Consider the following 16,145-nt stretch of genomic DNA (forward strand, 5'->3'; position numbering starts at 1 on the left):
GTCAGAGAAATGCAAATCAAAACCACCCTAAGATACCATCTCACTCCAGTAAGATTGGCAGCCATTATGAAGTCAAACAACAACAAGTGCTGGCGAGGATGTGGGAAAAGGGTACACTTGTACATTGCTGGTGGGATTGCCAAATTGGTGCGGCCAATTTGGAAAGCAGTATGGAGATTTCTTGGAAAGCTGGGAATGGAACCACCATTTGACCCAGCTAATTCCCCTTCTTGGTCTATTCCCTAAAGACCTAAAAAGAGAATGCTACAGGGACACTGCTACATCGATGTTCATAGCAGCACAATTCACAATAGCAAGACTGTGGAACCAACCTAGATGCCCTTCAATAGACGAATGGATTAAAAAAAAATGTGGCATTTATACACAATGGAGTATTACTCTGCATTGAAAAAAATGACAAAATCATAGAAATTTTCAGGGAAATGGATGGCATTAGAGCAGATTATGCTAAGTGAAGCTAGCCAATCCCTAAAAAACAAATGCCAAATGTCTTCTTTGATATAAGGAGAGTAACTAAGAACAGAGTAGGGACGAAGAGCATGAGAAGAAGATTAACATTAAACAGGGATGAGAGGTGGGAGGGAAAGAGAGAGAGAAGGGAAATTGCATGGAAACGGAAGGAGACCCTCAGGGTTATACAAAATTACATACAAGAGGAAGTGAGGGGAAAGGGAAAAATAATACAAGGGGGAGAAATGAATGACAGTAGAGGGGGTAGAGAGATAAGAGGGGAGGGGAGGGGAGGGGAGGGGGGATAGTAGAGGCTAGGAAAGGCAGCAGAATACAACAGACACTAGTATGGCAATATGTAAATCAATGGATGTGTAACTGATGTGATTCTGCAATGTGTATACGGGGTAAAAATGGGAGTTCATAACCCACTTGAATCAAAGTGTGAAATATAATATATCAAGAACTATGTAATGTTTTGAACAACCAACAATAAAAATTAAAAAAAAATCTTACACAGGTAAAATGGTAAGGATAAATGTTTCCCAACAGGGAACACAACACCACCATGCTCCTTGGACTGGGCCTCCTGCACTGAACTCCAAGGTCAGTGCATGTAGGACAGGCAGAGGGTGAGTGGCTGGAATCACCACCACCAGCTCTGGAGCAAATACATCAGAGGAATCAAATCCTGTGTCATCAGTAAGAATGTGGCAAGCACTCACCTTCCAGGCATTTGCAAAGTGATAGAGGAGCCCATTTTTCAACTCTGCCACAAACCCACCTCACTGAAAAATTTTGGCACATGTCCTCATTTCTTGACCAAGGAGAAGATATGTAGAAGAACTGAGGGGAGGGAGTCAAAGTTCTGAAGATCACTCAAGAGACTTCAAGTTTCAGCAGTAATAAGATGAGATTATAAGAGCCCTGTGACAAATCCAGGACCTGTGTTTTGGGTTTCCTCTAATCCAATGCTTAGAGCAAGTCCACTGGGCAAAGGACCTCCAGGTGAGTGGCTGTGAATCAGGCAGAACTGACTCTGGAAGAATGGGAGAAGCACAGCTGAGAACCAACCCAGACGTGGGGTCATTGGTACTAACCCCCAGTGAGAAGACCCAGTGGAGACCCTGTGTTCCTCAAGGAGGTATGGCAGGTCAGAGATAGTAGTGTTTCCCACCCCAATTGAGGCAAGAGCTTGAACCTTGGCCAGGTGACTTGCAGGGTCAAGCTATTTCAGTGTTAATTCTTCCAGGCCACTAAAGAGCATAGTCAAAAGTCTCAGAAATTGGGCTAGGGATATAGCTTAGTTTGTAGAGTGCTTGCCTTGCATGCACAAGGCCCTGTGTTCAATCCCCAGGATTACAAAATCATCATCATCATCATCATCATCATCATCATCATTATCATCATCTCAGAAATCGTGTCTGAAGGAAGGCCACCATGTCACAGGGCTTGAGCTCTTTGGAAGGACCTGCACCCACATGACAAAGCTATGCAAGTCCCTGAACCTCTCCTAAAGGCCATCAACTCTGTGTCCTCAGCACAGCTTTGCAGCTTTTGTCCACACTGATGACATGCATGCTGGAGGGAGACTATGTCACCTCGTTGATGAGGAGCTTCAGCGATAGACGAGAATAGCGCTGGGGTCAAGACCACAGTCAGCCAGAAGCCAGAAACCAGAAACCAGACTCTTCAGTCAGAGTTCAGCTGCACCCATCCAAGCAGGGACTCCTTAAGAGCAAAAGAATGCTGGAGAAAGTCTCCCTGCTCTGTATGAAGCAGCATGGAATTAAAGAAGTCTGGCTCCCTTAGCAGTCAGGCTTCACTGAATCCAGGCCAAGGGAGAAACTGTGTTGTTTTGAAAGAACCTTCTCCACTTTCCTTATGAGCACACTCCAGACATAAAGAGAGCCATTGGCCAAGACTGCTGCCACATAACTGCCATTGGAGCTAAAGACATTCTGGTCCAGTCAGAGCCACACTTCAGTCTAGGCACACTGAACCTCTACTTGAGAGCATTTATCTGCAGATCAATGATTTTCAGCAGGTCATCATGGGAATGACACAGAAGTTCAGTCCTTTCTGGGTTTACATCCAAGGCAGTGATCTTCTCTAACAGCTCGATTTCTTGAACCACACTCTCTGATCAGGTGTCCTAGAAACCAAATTTCATGTCAAAAACTCCACTCATTACACACTGCTCTGCGCAGAAAATATCACTGCAACTGAATCCTGCAAACAATGTTTTTTGTTTTTTCATAGATCCCAGAGTTTGAGGGTCAGGTCATGACTTCCTAAGATGATCTATGCATTGTCTAGAAAGAAATTAGTGGAGAGAACTTTCCCACTATGTCCTGTAAGTGTGTGTCATAATCAATAATTATCCATGGTCCAGATTTGGCTTGCAAAATCATTTGAAGCTGCTAAGAGGTAAGCCCCAGCATTATCAAATTCAATGCTTGTAATACCAGCATTACTACCAGTTAGGGAGCCTTTGAACTCACATTTGTCTCCAGATGCTTCCCATAACTTAACACTTTCATCCACCCATGGCCAGTAACCCAGAACCTGTACTGAACTGCACAGCATTAACTTCCCCATCGTGTGCATCAAAGACACATAAGGCAGTAGTTGGTACCCTCAGATCCTTAGCCAGAACCAGGGTAAATATCCACATTATCCTGGGGGATTGTGAAGTAAGAGACAAAGCATCTTCCAAAGATATTAGTGATGAGAATCCAGAAGGCCTCTAGCAGGCTGTGTCACTTAGCGGCTGCTCTGCTGACAACTTGCACAGGAGAGATCTCCTTTGTGTGCTCTGTCTCATCCACAGTGACTTCAATGTCATCATCCTGTTCTACTGGCAGTGGTTCCTTTGCAGCTTTGGCAAGCTCTTTCGGCAGCCAGGCTTGCTGTCTCCTGGAGTCCTTTTTGTTCTCTGCATGGAGGCTTTCTTGGCCATCTTCCTGGTGACTAGCTCCTGGTTCTCTTCAGTAGTTTTCCTCAATTTCTCCCCCAAGGCAGTAGAAGTGATCTGCAGGGCATCACATTCATCTTTCAGGGTCTGGTTTGCTATGTCAACATTCCATGTGCCATTGTGTGATGACTTCCCTCTAACGGGGTCCAGGGGGTCCTGAAGGATGAGTGGCTTTGGTAAAAAGAATGAGACAGGGGTCGTTCCATTGGAGCAATCTCCAGAGAGAAAGAACTCTAATGCAGCTTTCTTTGGGTCATCTTTTATTGCATTTTTTTTTCTTATCATTATGGATTCAGAATACGTCATTGATTATACAATTTCAAAATTTTGCCAAGATGTGACGTTTCCTTAACCATCACTAGGGGTATAGAAAAATGTAACATCAATTTACATTTTTCCAGGATGTGACATTTATTTATCAATTATTAAGGGTACAGAATCATTAATAAAATACATCACTAATTTACATTTTTCAGATTTTCCCAAGATGTACTATTTTTCCCAGGATATGCTATTTTCTTATTAACTGGTGCCATACCACGTAACCAGACTCTAAGTCTCTTAACCTATCATTAACCTTTAAGTTTAAAGTACACCTGCACTTTATTTCTAATCTAAAATTCCCATCTAAAGAAGTCTCCTTAAATCTTTTACTTAAGTATTCTAAAGTCTATAAACCATTCTTAAAGTCTATAAACCATTCTTAAAGCATGTCAGAAACCCATACAGCTAAAAACTTAAAAATTCTAAGCCCAAGAATATAAATAAAATATTTCTAACATTATTCTAAAATATATCTTATAAAGCATTAATTCCTACACTTATTCTCATAAAACTGGTTGAGCTGCTTTCTCAAAGAGTTTCTTTGTTTCGTAGTCAAGGTGCACTACTTCATATGTTTTTATAATCTCTCTCACTGAAAAGCAACTTGTAAACATCAGTCCACTTACCTCCAATATTAACTATGCCCATCATAAGTCCCTATGTAAAGAAAAAGAGGGTTTATAGAAAAGAGGAGAATGTATTTTTATATGTCTTAACTTTCTTAAGTGTATAACATAACTTTCCCTTAATCAAAAATAAGACTACATATGGTGGGCTTTGTACAATTAGCATAATGATTAGATTTTCTGAGAGGCCAAAAACATGGGCTTGAGTTCTTAGTTGATATAATCAATGTGGTGCCTAAAATTCTCGTGACCTTTCAGAGAATGATTGTTGTCCATTATCACTTTTGTCCTCAATGTACTAATATAGAAGACCAGCTTTCTGTTTTGTCCTTGATATGCTGAGAGGTAGTAGAACAGCCTTCAAGGTATGAACTACCTGTTATGTTCTAGCCATCTAAAACTTAATTTGGTTTAGCATTTAACATATTCTTGCCTCGTGTCAGGAACATGAGCATGAAAATGAGAAGTCCCAATTACATTAAAATGGGTCTCAAGGTTTCAGTTTCCCACCTGCATGGCTTTGTCAGCATTCATCCTCACTGTGACCTTGTCAAGACATTGGGAGAGTAGTTTTGCTAGCACTTATCTTCACTGTGACCTTGTCAAGAGTCACAGTGAAGAGGGTGAGTGAGAGAGGGAGTGCCTTCACCAGTCCAGGAACTGCAGGATGATTTCACCGAATGACTGCCTCTGCAGTTGGTCTGGGCTCCTCAACTCCTGCAATGCTGTGCTTCCAGTGGGGGATGTCAGCAACAGGGAGGTCTGAAGACCTATGGCATGCTGCCCCAGCCCCTCAGAGCTGCTAATTCCAAAAGAGGCAGGTGGCCACAACCTGTAGCTAAGGCAATGGAGGGGGAGAGGTGAGCAGCCCTAGAGATCAGCTGCATGCATAGGCCACTCCAAAGGCTATCTTCATTTTATAATATTTTGAGATTTACTTTCCTAATATTTGGTGGTGTTTTTAGTATCTCTGTTCATAAAGAATATTAGTTTGTCATTTTCTTACCTTAAAATGTACTTGTGATGGCTGAGGTTGTAACTTAGCAGTAGAGTGCTTGACTAAGGTTCACATGGCCCTAGGTTTGATCACCAGCACTGCAAAAAAGTAACACTTATTATAAATTTTAATTAAAAAGTCAAAATATGGGACTGAGGTTTTGGCTCAGCAGTAGAGTGCTCACCTAGCATGTGTGGGTCACTGGTTTTGATCCTCAGCACCACATAAAAATATATATAATAAACATATTGTGTCTGACTACAACTAAAAATATATACATATAAAAAGTTAAGTGTTGTTTGAGTATTTTGTGATCAGGATCCTTATGTTTTCATAAGCTGGGTTTGACCATATCATATATTCCAGACATGTTATCAGAAAATCTTTGTATAAAATTCTTTCTTAAATATTTGATAAAATCACCAATAAAGTCATATTTTTAGAGTACATTTGGTAAGTTTTTTATTATTTAAATTACTATCACATGTATTCAGGTATTCAGATTTTTCACTTTTCTCTTGTATTTATTTTGATTGTTTTCCAAGATTTTTTTTATCTAATGTTGTCATTGAACTAAATGTTCTTTATATGATATATCCTTACAAGAAGATACACAGTACTGTATTATTGTAATACCTTCAGATCTGTTAATACATTTTGTTTTTGGATATTGCTTATTGTTCTTTTCTCTCTCAGTTGGTCTTGCTTTCATCAAGTTTATAAAACTTTTTGAAGAATCATTTCCTGTCTTCTTCCTTTTCTTTATGGTATCATCATTTTCTATTTTCTTTATTTTATCTTTTATCTTTATTATTTTCTTCATCCATATACTTTGTTTATTTCCTTTCTTTATTTGTAGTTTCTCAAGGTGGGAGCTAAGACAAACACTGATTTTATCCCAATCATTTTCTAATGTAAGCAGGTGGAAGTAGAAATGCTCCTATAAGAGTTTCTTCAGCTGCATGCTCTTGCTGTTGCTTGTTGAATCTCAGTTATTCATCAGCTTAAAATAATTTCCAACTTCCCCTGTAATTTTTTTCTTTAACCTACTGCTATAGTTAAAGCATCATCCTGGGGTTTCATAAAATGACTTCCAGACCACTCACATATAATCGATTCAAGCCTTTATTGAAGCACACTGGTGGTGACTGACTAGAACATAAAGCTCTTCCCCTGATCAGCCCCAAACAATTTCAAGGGCACTCTTTATAAGCCTGAAAACCATGAAAGGGACATTTGCAGGGTCTTGAAAATGCAAGCAAGCCAAGTTACAGAAGCTGGAAAGTGCAGTCTGGCGGCAGGACACTTAGCCAATCACAATTAGTCCAGTCACCCCAATTACAGAAACACAGTCCCATTACCCTAGTTACAGAAACAATGCCCCAATAAGTAGTTCTGTGTTCTTAAAGGTTTCCATAGCAAAAAAAAAAAAAAAAAAAAAGAACAACCTGCCCCAGTCATGACCTTTCTATTTGGAATGGTTGTTTTACAAAATGGAATTACTAAACAAAATGGAGTCACTTTGGCTTGACTATCATACTACATGTATTTTTTAAAGAAATACATTAGTCAAATTCCAAAAGGTTTGTTTACCTTTCAAATATTTACATTGTTGTTACATAATTTAATTTTGTTGTCAAATATTATATTCTGAAAAAATTCTTAAAATTTTGAGGCTCACTTTATTATTGTAGTAGGTAACTTACAAACATTGACAAAATACCTAAGAAAAACAACTTAAAACAAGAAAAGATTTGTTTAAGCTAATATTTTGAGAGTTTTAGTCTATTGTTTCTTGACCTCTTTCCTTTGACCTGTGGTAAAGCCAAACACTTTTGTTGGGGTCATGTGGTAGAGCAAAGGTGTTCAAGTCATGGTGTGGGGGATTTGAGAAAGTGGAAGGGGCACAGGTCCCAATATCCCCTTGGAGAGTATGTCTCAAATGACTTAACTTCCTCAAAATAGGGCCCAGCTCTCAAAGTTTCCATCACCCCTAATAGTTTTATCAGCTGGGGACTCAACATTAAGCACATAAGTGTGGATGGAAAATACAAGATTAAATCTATAACAATGATCTACCAGACATTTTACTTTTAGTGAATGTTTCATGTAATCCTAAAATGAATTTGTCTTCTCTATCTGCTGGATATAATAATCTATAAACCCTTGTGGTGTTCAAATCCTTTATAGCCATACACACTTTTTCTTGTACTTGTTCTATTCTTTACAGACAGCAAGTGTTTATAACTCTATATGTGACAGTAGATTTCCTTTAGTTCTTGTCATTTTTTTCAACATGTATTTTGAAGCTATTGTATTGGTCCATGCACATTTATAAATTCCATATTTTCTTAAACTATCAACTGCTCTTTTTTCTGGTAATTTTTCTNGGGGAGGGGGGATGGTGGAGGATGGGAAAGGCAGCGGAGCACAACAGACACTAGTATGGCAATATGTAAATCAATGGATGTGTAACTGATGTGATTCTGCAATCTGTGTATGGGGTGAAGGTGGGAGTTCATAACCCACTTGAATCAAAGTGTGGAATATGATATGTCAAGAAAGTTGTAATGTTTTGAACAACCAACAATAAAAAATTTAAAAAAATAATAAAAAAAATAAAACTATATTAATAATAAAAAGTAATCTCTAGGTCCACATTGATTAACTGGGTATTTCTATTAATAATGAAAAAACATTAAAATGCTATAGAATTTTTTTCGGAAAATGGAGAAGGAGGAAATACTTCATGATTAATTTTGTGAATTCATCAGGACTTTTATACAATACTAAAGAGATCCCTGCCTTCCAAAAAAAACAAAGAAGCCCAAAACCTATAGATCAATAACCCTCATGATCATATATGCAAATTTTGTAATAAAGTATTAATAAATTAATTCCAGCAATATATAAATGAGCAATACAATAAAGTGGGTGAGATAATTTTTCTAACATGAATTCAACTGCATGAAGGTACACACCAAAAACTGGTGAGACTTTTTTTTCTGCTTGTGTAAAGATTAGCATTTGACTCAGAGGACTGGCAAAGAAGATCCATTTTCACTGATGTGGGTACATATTATTCAATTCATTGATGGTCCCATAAAAAATAAAGGTAGAGGGGCTGGGGTTGTGGCTCAGTGGTAGAATGCCTGCCTTGCATGCATGGGCACTGAGTTCATTCCTCAGAACCACATAAATTAATAAAATAAAGTATTGTGTCCATCTACAACAAAAAAATTACAATAATAAAAATAATGATATAGGTAGAGGGCTGAGCAGGATGGTGTACAACAGTAATTCCACTTCCTGGGAAGCCGAGGTAGGAGGAACTGATGTTCAATGCCAGCCTGGGAAACTCAGTGAGATTTTGTCACAAAATAAAATAAAAATGGCTGGGATGGACCTCAGTAGCACATTGCTTCCCTAGTATGTGAAAGGCCCTGGGTTCAATCTCCAATAGTGCAAAGAATAACAACAACAATAACAATCAAGATGCAGGGAGAAATTATTCACTTTGACTTTGGGAGCTGGGACAGTCATCTCTTCCTCTCTGCAGTGAAAGCTCCCCTGCTTCTATTCTGCTCTGTAAAAGGTCATTTAGTGAAATAAAAGTCTAAGTAATTTGTGGTGTATTTCAGTCCATACTGTTTGTCGAGTAATCAGTAGAAGCTGGAAAGTCTACTCAGTTATCAAAATAAGGATCTGCATAGCTAAGAGGAGTCTACAAATCTAATCTGTATCCATCAATGTTCTTTCTGGGGAGTCATCTGATTATAATACAGCAGTTGATGCTGTAGCCATCTATTTTGTTCTCTTGCTGCTGAGAAATAGGAACTGCTGTAAATTGGTAATGGTTACTGGAACCAGGGTACAGGCCCTTATGTGTGGCATCCCCTTGGCTAATGAAATACTGCACAGGTGACTGGATCATATCCTATCCAGAATGACTGTCTCTGATTCTCAACAGTGCTGGCAAGAAAGAGGTGATACTGATTGACTGAATGATGGGTGACCTGTTGGTTGACGGTGGATGAGGAAGGATGTGATTTGAATTGGTCTTAGTCTAATGTTGACACAGGTATAATAAAATGTTTCTGATTCCACATATCCTTTTGTTTTTATTTGATAGCAGCATTTTTTTATTTTTTTTACAAAACTTAAGTCCATATATGAAAATAAAAACACTTTTAGATACTTCTTTTGAAAGAACATTTTAGTCTATTTTAACTGAGTTTGAATATGAGATGGTATATGAGATGGTATAATTCCAATTCAAAACTGGTAAGGTCACAACAAACGGAATCAAGCAAATGCACACGTATGTCTGCTTTGATGCTAATGTTTGCTTACATGTTAGTTTGCACTTAAAGCACAAGAGGAAATAGGAATCATCATAGTAAAGCCCAATTTTAATCTCAGTGTGTGCAAAATTTTAAAGATAACCATCAGTTAAGTATGAGAGTCTGTAAAAAACTAAATTGGAAGGGGAACAATACACATTCAGACAATTTGCACTTTAACGGTTTCACCAACATTTGTGACCATAATTTGATTTGATTTTGTTATTCCTATTTTCGGTGAACACTACGTGTTTAAAAAATGTAGATTATAGTGTATAAACAGAATGCAGTTACCATATGAAGCTTTAACTCAAAATTTGGATAAAGAAAAAAGGCACAGTGAACTTCAACTCAATTTTATGTGCACAGTTGAAAAATATGAGCCACCTTCAAGAGAAAGTGATTCTAAATTTGTAAAACCTATAAATAATCATAGGCCAAACCACTATATTAAAACAGATTCTCTAGCAAGTACAAATCTTGCAGTGTGAACATATGCTTGTATTCCCTTTAAACACAAGACAAAACTCAGTCTTTAAAGTAGCTCTGTCTTGGTAGATACATTTATTTGTAATGAATGCACACCTACCATGTATTGTTTATTAGTGGAAACACCCCAGTTGAGTCACAAATCTCTGATGGCATCTGTGTCATCTTCCTACAGTAAATACACCCCCCATAACTAAATGAGTTTAGAGTTTATATCCCTTCTCATCAATGAATTGGGGAATTATATCCGGTAAACAAGAGCAAGTTTCTGTGACAGCACAAATTAAGTTTAAAATTTTTCAAATCCGTATTTGTTTATTAATAAATGGGTCCAAAATTTACCAAAAGCAATAACTTTACATAGTAATACCAGATTTTGCAGAACTACTTCAAGATCACTGCAAATCAGGCTTATGTTAAATAACTGCAGAGTATTCCTCCACACAGATCACTGTTTGAATCTTTTAATATACCCAGATGCTTTAAGAGTAGGATCTGAATGAACTGTCCCAATACTCAAAGAATGAAGTTTTATTACACTTCTAAATAGTTTCTGTTTTGTTCCCAACCACATTATCAAAAGCACTGGTAACTAAATAAAAAAATCTCTTAAGACTAAGTTACATGAAACATGAAAGCTCCACAGTTTAAAAAAAAACCCAATATAAATCAACCATATCCAGTTATCAGATTAGAACAAAAATATTAACTCCTGAAAGCTGAAACCAAGATTTTTTTAAACATTACCAATGAATACTTTAGATCTTTATGGTTTTGTTTTGCTTGTTTCCCTTTGTAGACAGGGACTCTTGCTTTTAATTTAAGCAGAAGTTCAAGTCTGTAACAGGTAGCAGCTCAGGTAAAATATCATGCACACCATTTGATTACCTCAAAGCAGCAGGAATACTCAGGCTGAAGTTAGTGGTCAAATGGGGCTTGCTGTTTTCAAAAATTGGGTATAATGATGAAAGCAACACCATCCATATTCAAAATTCTACCTCCAACCCTGGATTCTGAGGCAGATAATAAACACATCAATTACTAGAATAGTTTTTTTTTAATTATCTGTTTAATCAATAACCAAGTTTCTTGTTTTTAAGTTATTTTTTTGTTTCAGTTCCACCAATGAAAATAATTTGGCTTGTACTTTAAAATCTTTTCTTCCACATAAAGAATATGAAAATATGTTTGTGGAAAACAGTGATGAAGACTCAGATCATACTCTACCTCTTCAGTCTTCCAACGTTAATATGCATCACACCAAGTCTTGATCCAAAGTGCATCATTTTTCAAAGTAATACCAACAGGTAGTTGACATGCCACCACTATGGAATAGTTTAAACTGGAGACTGCAGTTGTCAGTATGTGGCCCCAGGGATTGAGGAAAATAGGGTAAGTTGAGATTGTTAAGACAAAAAAAAAGTAATTCCACCTACAAAGTGGAATGATCAGAGTGTTTGTGAAGGATGAGAGGGCATCTTGGATGACTGTCATCTTTATGGCATCAAAATAAAATAAACCCCAATAAACTGTAACAGCCTCCCTTACTTCTGCATCAATAGATTTCTTCAACAGTTGCAAGAAGGCAGGTACCAACCAACATTTTCTGTGGTTATTTGGTTTTAATCTGTGAACTTTCAAAAAACAAGTTTTAGAGGGAAATACAAGCATTCTTCTGACCTTCCAAAATCCTGTGGTCCACAGGCTCAAACAGGTGCTTGCTTCCCCCTACCTTACACACCTCCATCTTCACTTGTCTGTCACCAAAGTAGTGCTGGAAGTAGGCTGCTGTGTTTGCTTGGACAGAGCTTAATTGGTGCTGCAGCATATGAATGACCTCAGCCAACTCAGGATTATGCCATGAAAACTCCCTGGAGTCTTTATGGATGCTGTTACTTGGTGAGAATCTTGTGGTGCCATCATCAGCCAGTCTTGCCTGCTGAAGCCCATTACAATTGCATTCTTGAACTGGACATTGTAATGGCCTGTAGGGCTCCATGTAGGTTGCTATGGTGTTTAGAGAGTAATTATTTGTTCAGTATGGAAGGGTTCTCTTTTGGCTGGATGTCTTTTGTAGATTCCCAACACCTGAGCCTGTGTGATTGAGAGCCATCTGCCATATTTGGAGCTCCACAGTTCTTTGGTATGGGCTGTGGTACACTGGGCTGTAATAGGTCCTCCTCTTATATACAGAAGGCATAGGCCAAGGAATCCCCGTGAGAGCTCAACCGGAACTCAATGGGAACTCCGCGAGAACTCAAAAGTCATCATCTTAATGGCTTGCTGGTGTCACCTCTCAACCACTACTTCTGGCAAAAATGCCATGCATCATCCCGACTCGGCTGTGGCCCTCAACACTTTACTATAATCCTGGATACATACTGATATGCACCTGTCTGTCTCATGATGCAGGTAAGGGGTGGGGCTCAGTTCTCCTTGCTGCTTCCCATTGGCACCTTCAAGTGTTGAGCAATCAGGGTTCCATACTAGCCCTTCGCCACTTAACAGATCATAAGGTTGCACCTGGGCTGATAGGGAGACTGGTGAGATAAAAATACAGTGTTTCAAAGGTACCAAGATGAATGCCACAGGAACCTAGACCCACCTTTAAAACTATTGATGTTTGTTGGTTGTGGATCCCACTAGGGCTTAGAAGTGGATTTGGCCACATTTCCTTGGAGATAATGGCTGCAAATGACCTTGGTTATTTTGGAGGTTTTCTTTTCCACGCCCCTGGCCTTAAGAAATCCACAGCTTCATCTTGCTTACCACAAGCCCCTCCCTCATCAGCCTAAGGCCAGCCAGACTTTCCCTGTCCAGTGGGAACAGCCATTATTTGTTGGGCATTGTGAAATGAGGAGAATGACAGGTGCATAGGAGAGCTCTCACAGGCAGGAGGGAAGTTATGGTATAGGTGTAGACAAAATAACTTAACTGTGAAACCCAAAAATCCAAAGTGCAGGAAGGGTTGGTGGAGAGTCTGTTGCAAACTCTACCAGTTCCTCTCTCCAGAATCAAATCAATTCCAGGCTGTCTGGGAAGTCCTTCTCTTTGATGTCCTCAGGTTGGGTACTGGTGGTTTCTGGACCAGGTGCCCAGCACTTCTTACCATGGCTGTGTGGAAGCATATTTGGTAGCAGAGTTGTTTTACTTCAAGGAAAATGTCTCTTCCTTCTCCTTCTTTCTAAGGAGGAGGAGTTTCCCCTTGTTTTTAGTCTCTTTGGAGTGGACTTCAGGACAGCAGGTGGACACTCTGCCCAGACTTGAGGAGGCAGTTCAAGATTTCAGAAAGCAAAGTCTGGATGCTTTTCAACCGATGGTCATTGGACTCATTCCTCTCCCAAGTTGGGGATCTGTGGGAGCACAAGCACAGACATCCTCAAGTGGAATCCTCCTGTTCATGCTTGTCAGATTGGTAGTGTCCCTGCAAGGAAGGTGAGGGAGGCAAGTTGGAGGTCAGCTGGGCTTATGATCCTAGGTCACCCTGAGGAGGTTGGTGGGGCACAGGAGGGCCAGTCAGTAATTAGGCAATATTGTTAGGTTAACCTCTTCCTGGGTATGGGATTCACAGAAATGTGATTGCCTGGTCCCTGAGATGGAGAAAAAAACAGCCCCAATTCTCCCTGAAAGTCCAGCTGACATCATGTGCATGTGTTTTTATTGCTCTGAAAAGCTGCATCTAGTCCCAGATGGTCTGCCCTCCATTCATCATCATTCCAGGTGACAGGTGCTGATGAGTGGTGACCTACCATAGTGTTCCCTCCAGCTTTCTCATTCCTCTCCTCAAATCTTCACTAGGGCTGGGGATATAGCTCAGTTGATAGAGTGCTTCCTTGCATGCACTAGGCCCTGTGTTCAATCTCTAGCACCACAAACAAACAAAATCCTCTTTACTTTCTCTTTCCTTCCTGTGTTCCTTTCTGTCCTGGCCCATTTTCTTCTCATAGTTTGGTTAAACTCCTTGCTCAACTTTGGCACTAGCTGTACTGAGATCTAAAAATAGCAGAAAAATGGGATTTCTGAGAAGCATTATGGTGGCCCTGATGCACTATTACATCAGGACCTCTGAGTCCCCAAGCATGAGTGAGGATCAGGCACTGCCTGCTCCTGTGCTGCCATCAGCATCTTAGCACCCAACCCTACCCTGCTTTTAGGAAGGGTGGCCTTGTCTGCTCCCCTGACATGTGCACAGAGGGCACAGGCTTCGGGTCTCTGCTTGCATCCAGGATTTTTATTAGCTCTAAAAATCAAATTTCATGTGGACAGGTACCTTCTCAGATATTTATAAATAAATGTAGTTAGGGGAAAATTGAAGTTTATTTTAATACTTTTTAGAGCTTGAGTAAACTATGATTAAACTGGACAGAAGAAATATTTCTGAAACATTGTTAATGCTGCTTATTTCAAAGTGAGATTCCTGGAACTAACCTTCAGTAGAGATTTCCTTGGTTATTACAGATTGGGGGGCTTTGACAGAGGAAATGTCCATGGGGTGCATGTAAAGTTGCTTCTATGAGAGCAGAGGTGACTATGTGACAACACAGATGGGCCCTTCTTCACTTTTACCTCAATAGCTGGTTACTCTGGGTCTAATGCTGGAGGATACACAGTGACAATAATGTAGTTTTTCTACTTGCTATGTGTTTAAAGTGTCCCACAGTCAACCCAGCCCAACCAAACAAGTAGGAGAAGGGAGAGCTTGGAGCTGCTCCTGCCTCAGCTTCTTATAGAGAAATGCACATGAAACATCACTGACATCATGGTGTAGCTTCTCAGGTTACCCAACCAGACTTCTGGCAGCACTAGATACCTCAGAATGTGAAGAATTGCAATGCCATTACCACCTCTGCTTTGGGCACTCCTGAGACACCAGGCTCATTCCATTTGTGACAGGGGCTGCAAAATGGAATTTGTAATGCCTCTGCCCATTCCTTCCCAGCCATCAGCAGAAACCAGGTCTCTGAGGTTGAGGCTGCTATGGGTGAGACAGAGGCTCCAGAGAGGGCCAGATGTCCGGCCTGAAATGGTACAAAATCTGCTGTTGGGAAGCATCAGGTCTTCCAAGTTCCATGAAGAAATTCCTTCTAGAGACTGAATAAATGAGCCTAAAGAAAGGAGAGGGTAGGATCTACCCCTACACGCTCCCCCTTGTCCATACTACCTCAGGTGAGAAAACTCTTTTTGCATAATTTGCCTTGAACTAAGTTTATTCTGGGGAGTGAGTTACATCCTGATGCAAATCTCCTGTGTCCTTTCCCCAAGTGCACCTGCAGGGTCATACTGGCTCCTCTGTTAACACTACAGTTATTTCCCACATGGGTCAGAGTGATTGGGTGTGCTGTAAGCTCCCAGATTAGTTGGTTTGTTACATGATAAAGCTCTATTTCCTTAAATATTTGGGCATTCACAAACACACACACACACACACCACTGTTTTCTTGGGGTCCTGGTACTCCCCAGGGTATAGCTGTTTGGGTTCTGGACCCTGCTACCCATTCTTGGTTTCCTGCTCACAAGGTACACATGAGCCCTGCTTTGAGCCAGGCAACCACCTGGAGGGCCTTAGTCTTCTAAGGAAAAAAAGAGTGGAACCTTGGTTGTGCAAGATTCTTATAAAACAAAGAGCATCAATCGCAATACATCCTTATAAAAAAACTAAGTTGTGGTCATTGAGACACCAGGAACCTTTACAGTTGATGCCATTAGCCACAAAGAACTTACAACAAACCCAGTTCTTCCTAAAATGCTGATTGCCCAAGTTGCCACCTGTGCATGCATTTAGAACTTGTTTTATGCATCTGTATAATAACTCTTGAGTCAGCTAGTCATTTCTGTGCCCTTGAGTTCACTTATCTTCACTAAGATTTTTAAATAAGTGGCTGAAAAAAATGCCTCTTATTTTTTTTTTATTTAAAGAA

General features: G+C 39.7%; 1 pseudogene; it reads right to left on the reverse strand.

The window, feature by feature from the left end:
- Positions 1 to 2,279: 2,279 nt before the first annotated feature.
- On the reverse strand, positions 2,280 to 12,226 carry LOC107158551 (annotated as a pseudogene).
- Positions 12,227 to 16,145: the final 3,919 nt, after the last annotated feature.

The sequence above is a fragment of the Marmota marmota genome, unplaced genomic scaffold (assembly GCF_001458135.2).
Source record: "Marmota marmota marmota unplaced genomic scaffold, marMar, whole genome shotgun sequence".
In the NCBI taxonomy this organism is placed as follows: Eukaryota; Metazoa; Chordata; class Mammalia; order Rodentia; family Sciuridae; genus Marmota; species Marmota marmota.